The 10,935-nt window shown below is 50.8% G+C and overlaps 1 protein-coding gene across 1 annotated transcript in view; it reads right to left on the reverse strand.

Moving 5' to 3' along the window:
• LOC144721241 (monoglyceride lipase-like) overlaps positions 1-9,921 on the reverse strand; it is a 47,550-nt gene extending 37,629 nt beyond the window's left edge. Inside the window, exon 1 of the mRNA XM_078598703.1 lies at positions 9,803-9,921. The gene's annotated coding sequence lies outside the window, so the exon portion shown is untranslated. The remainder of the gene's footprint in view (positions 1-9,802) is intronic.
• Between the last annotated feature and the right edge of the window lie 1,014 nt (positions 9,922-10,935).

Here is a 10,935-nt window from a genome sequence, read left to right on the forward strand (position 1 = left end):
CGTTGTTCTGCGGGGGAAAGAACCCTACTACCGTAGGCGACCACCCGTTCAACCCCCCCGACCAACTGTGAGAGCACCCCCCCGATACCCGTATTGCTGGCGTCCGTGTCAAGCAAAAACGGTTGTGTGAAATCGGGGTAACACAAGGGGGGAGCCTGCACCAAAGCGTCACGGAGGGAGCAGAACGCATCCTCCTCCTCTGCCCCCCAGCGAAACCTCACACCCTTAGCCGTCAAAGCGTGCAGGGGCTTGGCTATGGTGGCAAATTGCTTGACAAAACGACGGTAATAGGAGGCAAAACCAATGAAACTACGAACCTCCGTGACCGAGGTTGGCGTTGGCCATGAGCTGACGCAATGCGTCTTAGCAGGGTCCGTCGAGATCCCTGAACGACTCACGATATGGCCCAAATACCTGACCGATTCCCGAAGCAGAAAACATTTAGCCGGTTTAAATTTTAGCTTAGCGGAACGCATCCTGAGGAACACCGCTCTCAGTCGCTGGAGGTGCTCCTCGAAAGTCCGACTAAAGACGATAATATCGTCAAGATAAATCAAACAGGTATCCCATTGGAGGCCCGACAAAACCAATTCCATGAGTCTCTGGAACGTGGCGGGAGCGGAATGTAAGCCCATGGGCAAACGGTTGAATTCAAAAAGGCCCCCAGGTGTCCGGAAAGCAGTTTTAGGTTTAGACTCGTTATCGAGTGGCAATTGCCAAAATCCAGAAAGCAGATCGAGCGTGGAAAAAAACTGCGCTCCCGCCAAGGCATCCAGCGACTCATCCATCCTGGGGAGCGGATACGCATCCGCCATCGAGATTTTGTTTAAGCGGCGGAAATCGACACAAAACCGCAAGGACCCGTCCTGTTTCTTTACTAGGACAATAGGAGCACCCCACGGACTAGAAGAGGGCGAAATGATATCGGCCGCCAACATATCATTAACCGCCGATTGCACATGTTCCTTCTCGGCCGGGCTGAGCCGGAAGGGATTCTGACGAATAGGGGCCGCGTCCCCTGTAGCTATGTGGTGGCGCAACAGGTCAGTGCAGCCGATATCGTACTTATGTTTGCTGAACACGTCAGCAAACTCGATGAGCAAACCCCTCAATGCTCCCAATTGCACCCCGGACAAGTTAGCAGAACCCGCACACAGCGAGTCCAACCACTCAGTCCCCTCATCACTTTGAGGATGCGACTCGACAGTAAAATCTGCTTGAGCCACGAGCCGTTCCTCAACGGGCAGCGGCGCGGCGTGAGCCAGCACCGTTCCCTGCGCAATTACGGCCGGCCGCGACCCCGTATTCAGGACCATTACGAACGGCTCACTGTCCCCTCTCACCACGGTTTGAGCAACCGCTAAGTCGAGGCCCTTACTGGCTCTGTTTGACGGCCCCAACAGCACCCCCTGTGCCTCCGCACCCACCTCGAGTGGCTTCCTAAACCGAAGGGGTACTAACATTTGCGATCCCGGGGGTACCCGTACAGTGTGAGTCGCCAGCGCCTGCACCGTCGCACAAACCGTGCGCACTTTGATAGGGCTCGACAAGAAGGCAACCCGCCGACCTGACGGAAGCTCTATGCAGGCCTGATCAATAAGAATTTTGATGGGCATTTTTGACAAAAAGTCCGTACCTAGCAAACAGGGAACGGCCAGCGATGATGATACAAAAATAGGGCCCGCTAATTTAATGTCCCCAATGCAAATAGTCGCCCGAATCTGGCCGATGATCCCCAGGGATCCCCCATTCGCCGCATAAAATGGCACGTCTACTGGCAGAAGGGGTCTACTTTGGACGGGAAGAATGTTATAAATAAGGTCCGAGATGATGGTGGCCGACGCACCCGTGTCAACAAGCACCCGGACCTCAACCCCGTCAATGAACCCCGTTACCACGGACGACCCGGCTGACGCAGCCACGATCCTGTGGGCCAATTCGGACCACTCGACTGCTTGCGGGCCGCGTACGGACCCCCCTCGCCGAATCGAACCCCCGGCACCCAGCCGCGAACCCCCCACCGCGAAGCGGCGACCCGAATGTGCCGTGTTTGTGGACCGAACGTGTGAGGTGCCGCGACTTGCCGGGTTTTGTTGGGATGACTTGTGGCCCTGGTCGTCGTCCCGACGTGGTCCTGCGGCGCGCGGACGCGGGGCCCGGCACCCGGCTGCGACGTGACCCCGAAGGCCGCAGTTGTAGCAGACGACGGACGTCGTAGGTTTCGGTTGCTCCAGCTTGCGGGGCGAACGTGTGGGCGAACGACCTCCCGTTCTCCACTCCCCCGGACACGATGCAGCGAAGCCCCGCTCCTGCACCGCAGCTGGCTGAGATTCGGCGATCGTGGCGGCCAGTGCCGCATTCCCCGGCCATTTGCAGACGACCCCCGGCTTGCGTTTGAGGACCTCGTACGCGTGAATGCTCGTGGCGATCGCCAGGGAGCAGATCTCCATCTCGTCTACCACGTTGATGGGGACCCCCAACTCGTGGGCCAACACCAGCAGCTGCTCCGTCACCATGGCGTCCTTCCCCTCCTTATCCATGCGGGGAAAAGCCGCGTCCGCCAAGGCGAGCAGTGCCGTGCGGTAGGCTAGCGTCGTTTCCCCAGCCACCTTCCGCCGATCGTAGAACTGGTGGCGGCACGTGGAGGGCGGCCCGAACACCTTCGCCATCAGGTGTAGTGCGGCCTGGAGCGTAGAGCGGGACGACCTTGCAGCAGATGTGAAGGCTGCAAGCGCGTCGTCGTCAAGCATCGCTGGCAACGCACGCAGGGCAGTGGTGTCGGACCACCCCGACATCTCCTGATGAGCGAGGAACCTTCGTTGGAAGGCTCCCCAGTCGCCCCCATCCGCCTTGAACGCCGACAGCGCGGGCAATCTTTGCTGGAGGACCCGATCGTCGTCGACGTTGGAGAGATTTCCCCGCGCTCCGCTGGAGTTGTGTAAAATGTCGGCTCGGTTGTCAGGCGCAAAATGGAGGGCTCCGGCGCGCGCCGATGACGTGGGCTGCGCTGCGCGGAGGTGTCCGGCCACGTGGCGTCCGTCTTTCCCGCCAATCGGTGGCGGCCCCCCAAAAACGGCGGCAACTTCCAGGCTTTTGGCGCGAAGCGCCCTTTGGCGGGAATCCTCCACCGTCGCTTCCTCCACGACCCCCGCAGCCGTTTTTTCCGCTCGCCGGAACGGAGATGTCGGCCAAGACAGCGGCGGCGGCGAGTAGCAACTCCGCCAAGCGGGCGTGCGCGTCCTGGAGGCCGGTGTCGGAGGCAAGCGGAGCGTCGGCCATCACCGCGAAGTGCTGCATCGGCGGCAACTCCTCGTCCTCTACTCCCGAGGTCGGTGTCCCCGGTACGCCGTCGTCATCCCGACCTCGCTCGTGGGTACGGGTAGTCTTCCTTGTGTCCATACTTCTTGAAGACAGGTTTACTTCTGACGCCAGTTGTAATGTAGTAACTCCACGGGAGACGACTTCACGGGTAACACACTCTTTATTTTATCAAACTTGGTTACAGGTGACTAACACCTACTTTGTATCTCGGGTGACAAACACCCACTTAGCTACTTGGCGACTAACGCCCACTGAGCTACTCGGATGACCAACATCCACTTAGTACTCGGGTGACAAACACCCACTTAGCTACTTGGCGACTAACGCCCACTGAGTTACTTGGATGACCAACATCCACTTAGTACTCGGGTGACAAACACCCACTTAGCTACTTGGCGACTAACGCCCACTGAGCTACTCGGATGACCAACATCCTCTTAGCTACTTGGCGACTAACGCCACTGAGCTACTCGGATGACCAACATCCACTTAGTACTCGGGTGACAAACACCCACTTAGCTACTTGGCGACTAACGCCCACTGAGCTACTCGGATGACCAACATCCACTTAGCTACTCGGCGACTAACGCCACTGAGCTACTCGGATGACCAACATCCACTTAGCTACTCGGCGACTAACGCCACTGAGCTACTCGGCTTCACTAGGTCTTCAGCTCCGTCTTCGGGTCTTCAACTGGGTAACTCTCCCTGAGTGCTCTCGCGCGTCCCCCTTTATACCCCACCTGCGGACGTCGCTGCGAGCACCCACTTATTCGACCAATCGCCGGGCGCTGGCTACGATCCTCTTTTCCCACATCTCATCGTGCCTCACCACTCACTCCGCGCCGCCTCGTCATCTGTCACTCCTGGCGCGCGCGTCCACACCACGCCCACAACGCGTGCCCAACCCCGCACCCCGCGCCGCCCCGTGATCCATCACTGTCACAGTCGGCGCACGTCAATACCACCACTACACATATATCCATGTGCACATATACACACATCACCAGCCATGATCAATCCCATTGCTGGTTAAAGGCCTCCCCACATCGTTGCCATCCATCGCAGTATTGCTATTAAAACACCAATCCATCTCGCTCGTGCGCATGAGATAATCTCGTCTCGTATTGGCTGGAATCTTCCCGCTTTTGGCTGCCATTCCGTTCGCAGTCTCCGTCCGTCCATCGGCCTTCGTCATCTCTCCCAGCGAGCAAAGTGTGTGTACTGCCCCCCAAAGCGGCATGCTGTTGTCGTCTGTCCACAGATATGCCTCCCGAGTTCAATTCTCAAGCATGTGCCTCTCTGTGATTTGTTGAATCGTTGACATCCCGGTCCACTGTTCGTCAATTGCCCGAGGTACGCACACTTGCTGTGACTTCCAGTTGCGTCTCGCCAACAATTGCCTCTTCTTCACTGCATGTACACACGCCTTTTCTTTGGACCATATGTATTTTGGCCAGACTCTGCAGCCTTTCTTTGTTACGTTATTCCAACATTTAGCGTAGCTTGTTTCCACCGGTTGTTATAATGATTGTCAGCAGACAAAATCTGAGATGGTTAACAGTGCCTCCTATTACGTATCTGCCTGTATTTCCCCGGTCCGATTTAAAAAAAAAGGATTTCAGCCGCCGTGAAAAACCTTGGTGGGATCTCCTCGACTCCTTCTGATTCATATTTCTTGACTTTCTACTTGCAAAATCTCAGTGCAACTGTCCCATTTCCATAAATGGTTGTAGATAATTATCGATTCTACGGGGCGGATCTGCGGCGCAACGGTTATCAACTCTGCGCTATCGTTTGGGCGGCATGAGTTCAGGCGAACTAACGTAAGTGGGGCAAGCGATATCTGAACCCGTCCTGGGCCACTCCTTCAAATGGTTAAACAATCCCAACCCCCCCCCCCCCCATCGAGCAGAGGAGCTGCATTGAAACAGTTGCGACGAGTTACATTCAAATCTAGATTGAGTAACATAGACTCATCCATTCCACGCCCGCTTACTTGTGAATGGTAGCAATATACTCTGCCGATATCAGTTATAATAATAGTTCAATTTGTAACGCGCGCAAATTTGCAGACGTAGTGGCCGCAACTTAGAGGCGCGGAGCCAAGCTCAGAGTCGCTCGAAAGCGTGGTTGTAGAGGTGAGTTTTTAAGTCTCTCTTGAAAGAGGCGATTGAGGTGATGCTGCGAATGTGCAGAGGGATATCGTTCCAGACTGTTGGGGCTGCCACCGAGAAGCGGCACATAGACGTGCCCATCCTGGATCTTGGTATCAAGAGGGGGTCGTGAGTCGCGCTGCGCAGGCATCTGCCGTGTGCTGAGCTGCAAGTTGTCAATAAGGAAGAAAGGTACGGCGGGCAGGAGGATATGAAGGCATTGTGGCAGAGGCAGGCGGTCTTGTATGTGACCCTACTGGCGATGGGGAGCCAGTTGAGAGCACGGAGACAAGCTAGTGAGTCGAGACGGGGATGAGTGTGGGCAATGACGATGCGTGCTAGGTTGTTTTGTAGTCTAGATTTGAAGCTTTCGTGACTGCAAGGAATCATATGCTTAGGTTTTTTCGGTAAAGTCACGTGACTTTACCGAAAAAACCTAAGAATATGTAGTCTTTGAATCTCACCCACGCCCAGCCACGTTTTGTGCTGATCACGGCGTGTTAGTCATCGAGAGAGGTCACGTGCGCGTTATGCAAATGAGAGGCAACTCGTCGTTTGAAGGGATAATTAGGTTAATTAGAGGGAGCCTTATATCAGTTGTGCCTGGTGATATCGAATTGATGTAACGTCACCATCATAACAGTGTAACATTTTTTGTTTGTTTCTGGGTAGTAAGTGTTATTTCCTAATTGCTTATGCCTCAAAAGCACAGAAAATTGCTATTATTCCTCAAAATATCACTGTCCTGGTCACAAAAGCAAAGTTTATGGGTAATAATAGCCATTTTCTCTACTTTTTAGGCATGAGCAATTACGAAATAAGTCTGGATGACCGCATCGGTTCACTCGGTGGTCTCAATGGACCTGGCGATGGTTTCAGCGGTCACAGTGATGGGGTTTGAGATTGCGTTTAACCCTGGTTAGTAGATCTGGTGGTGGTGGTCCAAAGGCCCAGCACCTGTCCCAGTGGAGACTATGGTTGCCATGGGCCCAGTGTTCCTTGCGTGGTGGTCTTCGTGAATCTGATCGCTTAGATGAGTTCACCGAAATTATGGGCAGCACAAACCTGGATATATAAGCTGTAAATTTATCCCGCTCTATTATCCACTACTCTTCAATGGGAAAAGTGCACAGGATAGCGGAGATAATATCTTCCAATATCGTTATATATGAGCACGGATAAGCGGAGTTTTACTGTACATACACATACAGCCGTAGTGGTGGTGGTAGTGCCGCCTTTACAATGTCTGTGCCAGGATTGGTGGACTTTGAGTCTCGAGTGTTGAAAGGCTAAACCAACAACAGGTCAAGAAACAACGTTAAGTGTTGTTGCTTTACCGACCGTGACTGGAAATAAATTTAAAGTGGGCTGCTCCCACAGTGCCAACTGCAGTGCCGAGAAAACGTTTGTGAACCACCATAAAAATCATGGAAATGCCATCGTTTTACCATAATAGCCTTCTTGAATCTAAACCGGACTTTTCTTAAATATCCAATAGGGTTCATATTCACCAATTCCATGCTTTTGAAACTAAATTAAGGACGAATTAAACAGACAATCAGTATTAAGGTTCAGTGTATGTCAACAAAAATAAGTGAACCCCTGGTTTAATTAGCCCAATAAAGTGAACAATTCCAATTAGTTGTAAAAATAAATAGGTAGATCTTGAGGGGTGAGTTTGGGAGGCGCCACCCTCTATAAAGATCAGAATCTTTGAGTTTGGTCTTCACCACACAGGTGTGTGGAAACAAGTCATGCAACGATCAAAATACACCTCTGAGGAATTCAGAAAAAGAGTTATTGATCAGCTCATCAGTCCGGAAAGGGTTACGAAGCGATTTCTAAGGATTTGGGGTTCCACCAACCCACTGTCAGACAGAGTTTACAAATAGAGAAAGTTCAAGACCACAGTCACTCTACCCACGAGCGCAGTCGTTTTCCCAAACTCTCTCCAAGAACAAACCGGAAAATCATCAAGGAAGTCACAAAGAACCCCAGAGAAACATCCAATGATCTGCAGGCCACTCTCGGCTTGGCTAACGCGAGTGTTCATGACTCAACTATCAGACAAATACTGAACAAGAATGGTGTTCGAGGAAGGATAGCAAGGAGAAAACGACTGCTCTCCAAAAAGAACATCGGTGCCCATCTGAAGTTCGCCAAAGAGCACACAGATGATCCTAGATTCGAAGCTTTCGTGACTGCAAGGATTCATACTCTTAGGTTTTTTCGGTAAAGTCACGTTGGTAAAAAATAAATAATAATAAAAAATAGAAATAATAATAATAGCAATAAAATTATAAATCACGACGTTTCGGAGGCAACACAAGTCTCCATCATCAGGTGGGACCGTCACAGCTAAATTTACTGTATCAAGTGTGGCAAAATTCCAAGATACAAATTCTTAAACACAAGTTAAGGGGGGAGGAGGGGGGAGGGGCTTATCTGAATCTGGAACAATGTTCTCTGGACAGACGAGTCAAATGTAGAACGTTTGGGCCTTAATGAAAAACGTTACGTTTGGCGAAAACCAAAGACTGCTTTCGAACAGAAGAACCTCATCCCAACCGTCAAGCGTGGTGGTGGTGGGAATGTGATGGGTTCGGGCTGCTTTGCTGCCTTAGGACCTGGACGGCTTGCCATCATTGACACAACCATTAATAATGCATTGTATCAGAATATTCTAGAGGAGAATGTCAGGCCATCCGTCCGTGAGCCGAAGCTGAACCGAAGGTGGATCTTGCAGCAAGACAATGATCCTAAACATACGAGCAGATCTACAAATAATGGCTGCAGAAGAAGAAATTCCATGTTTTACACTGGCCGAGTCAAAGTCCAGATCTAACCCCCATCGAATTGTTGTGGCAGGACCTGAAGCGAGCTGTCCATGGAAGGCAATCCTCAAATGTCACAGAGTTGAAGAAGTTCTGTCAGGAGGAATGGTCCAAAAGTCCTCAAATCCAATGTGAGAGACTGCCGAACGGTTACAGGAAATGTTTAGTTGCAGTCATTGCTGCTCAAGGGGGTGTCACCAGTTACTGAATCTAAAGGTTCACAAACTTTTCCACATATGGTTATTGAATGTAGAATCATTTGAGGATGAATCAATGTTGAAAGAGTATCATATGTTTGTGTCATTTGTTTAATCAGGTTATTTGATCTATTATTAGGACTTAGATTAGGATGTAATAACGTTTTAGGTTTGAAAGATGTAAAACATTAGAAAATCATAAGGGGTTCACAAACGTTGTCTCAGCACTGTAGCTGTGGTTGATCTGCTCTCATTACAACTATAGTTCTAGTTAATACATTTACATGTATATTCCTGTCAATCCACTACTGGATGTGAGCCTCCTCACGCCGTGGGTATTATTTGAGCCGACCATGCACGGTAGAGCGGGTTGGTTAGGCAGAGAGCATAGAAGAACCACAGTTGAACGTATTTTGCTGCATCGCCCCTCAGCCCCATACAACATAGTCTCGATTGCATTGACACAGTGGGTAATAAACAACTCTCTGTGTGTCTTCTTGGTTCTTTCGGTAAAGTCACGTAGAAGGGAAATAATAAAATAATAAAAATCAAACATAATTCAGGCGCTGTCTTTCCGACAGACCTGTTCTTCACCTAAGGACGGCTGCTTGCGTTGTGGCCGAAACGTCGTGAGAATTATTTTATTATGTTTTATTTTTATTATTTTATTATTTCCCTTCTACGTGACTTTACCGAAAGAACCAGGAAGATGAATCTCTGCAGTCACGAAAACTTTAAATCGAAACTCTCTGTGTGCTTCGTAATATTAACTGCGTTGACATGGAACTCCATCTCTGATACAAATGGAACTTAGAACGCACACAGTATTCACTCACTCTCGAAGAGAGCCGATTCGGATTGCGCGAGGAACAACAGACACGCAGGAAGGAAGTCACTCGCTAGCCGGCGCCAGCAATTGCCCAAGGTCTGCGGTCTTCTATATATTAACGTCTTTTCGGCCAATTTAATGAGTGTCTATACGTGCGAAGAAACCGTCGCAGCCGGAGAAACTCCACGCGTGCGAGGGGGAAACACTCTATCCCATGCATACGGAACAGACGGAGTCCACATTTTTGCTGTACTGCATTATCCTGGCAAGCCAGGGGTATGGCAACCTTTACGTCCACATTCGTGCGATCCAACAATCCTCGCCTCCACCGCTCTGGATTTACAGGCGGCCAAATCACTCTGCATTAAACAGATTTGAAGGCATCGGCCGCGTGAGTGATGTGAAGCAAGAGACACGCGGAGCGCAGGGGGAGATAGATGTGAAAAGATAACAGATTGGGCTCACCTTGTCCTTGTGGACTTAAGCGGATGATGAAAGGGTCCACAACAGCATCCAAAGCCGCCACGAACTGCGCTGTGGCTCCCTCTTACAGTGGGGTTATGGCTCTCAAGGGCAGTCGACAGCACGTGGGGAACAGGGTCACCCAGTGCGTGCGGTGGGGAGTGTGGTGTGGACCGACAACACCAGGGCTCCTGCCTTGCTTCCATCACGCCGCCTGCCAATGGCATGCTCGTCATGTCATCACAATGTCAGTGTTGCCAACCGAGAGATACGTCACTAATCCGAACGACTTTGGGGGTATTTCCCAAACAACGACATTTGTTAAATTTCGATTTAAAGCGTTCGTGATTGCAGGGATTCATCTTCTTGGTTCTTTCGGTAAAGTCACGTAGAAGGGAAGTAATAAAATAATAAAAATAAAACATAATAAAATAATTCTGACGACGTTTCGGCCACAACGCAAGCAGCCGTCCTCAGGTGAAGAACAGGTCTGTCGAGAAGACAGAGTCTGAATGACAACCCCAGGCTTGGAGCGTCTTTTTAAGCTGGGGTGGAGGGGGGGAAGAGCGCCTTGACAAAATAATTTGCATATCAAGAGGAATTTAGCAAAAAAACGACATTTGTTTGAAAGCGACGAGCGGCAAAGTGAGCGACTTGCTGGGAACGATGGCATTATGGAGATTTAGGAGTCATTACAAGTTTGCGTTTAGGGTCATGTTTACGTGTTATTGCGTAAATATCTGGTGAACAGTCTAGATACATGATGCCAGGTGCATGTTAATGATCCTGTATTGGTTCACTGTGCGTAGTAGTTGGTAAATTGTCTACTGGCATCGACTCTGGGTATTGATTGGAGGATTCTGTATCAATTTAATAGATCAATAAAAGCGACTTCACATCACATCTCATTTAAAACAATTTAAAGGGCACGTCCCGGTGGCAGCTGTCCATGCGGGCGCCAGGTGACTCGGCGTACATAGGGGCCGTCCATAAATGACGTCACGCACCTAGGGGGGGGGGGGGAGGGGGGTCAGACATTTGCGACGATGTGTGACGAGGGGGGGGGGGGGTCAAAAATCGTCCAAAATCGCGTGACGTCATTTATGGATGGCCCCATAGCCGAAAATTGGTCATTA

The sequence above is a fragment of the Lampetra planeri genome, chromosome 11 (assembly GCF_965212315.1).
Source record: "Lampetra planeri chromosome 11, kcLamPlan1.2.h2, whole genome shotgun sequence".
Classification (NCBI taxonomy): domain Eukaryota; kingdom Metazoa; phylum Chordata; class Hyperoartia; order Petromyzontiformes; family Petromyzontidae; genus Lampetra; species Lampetra planeri.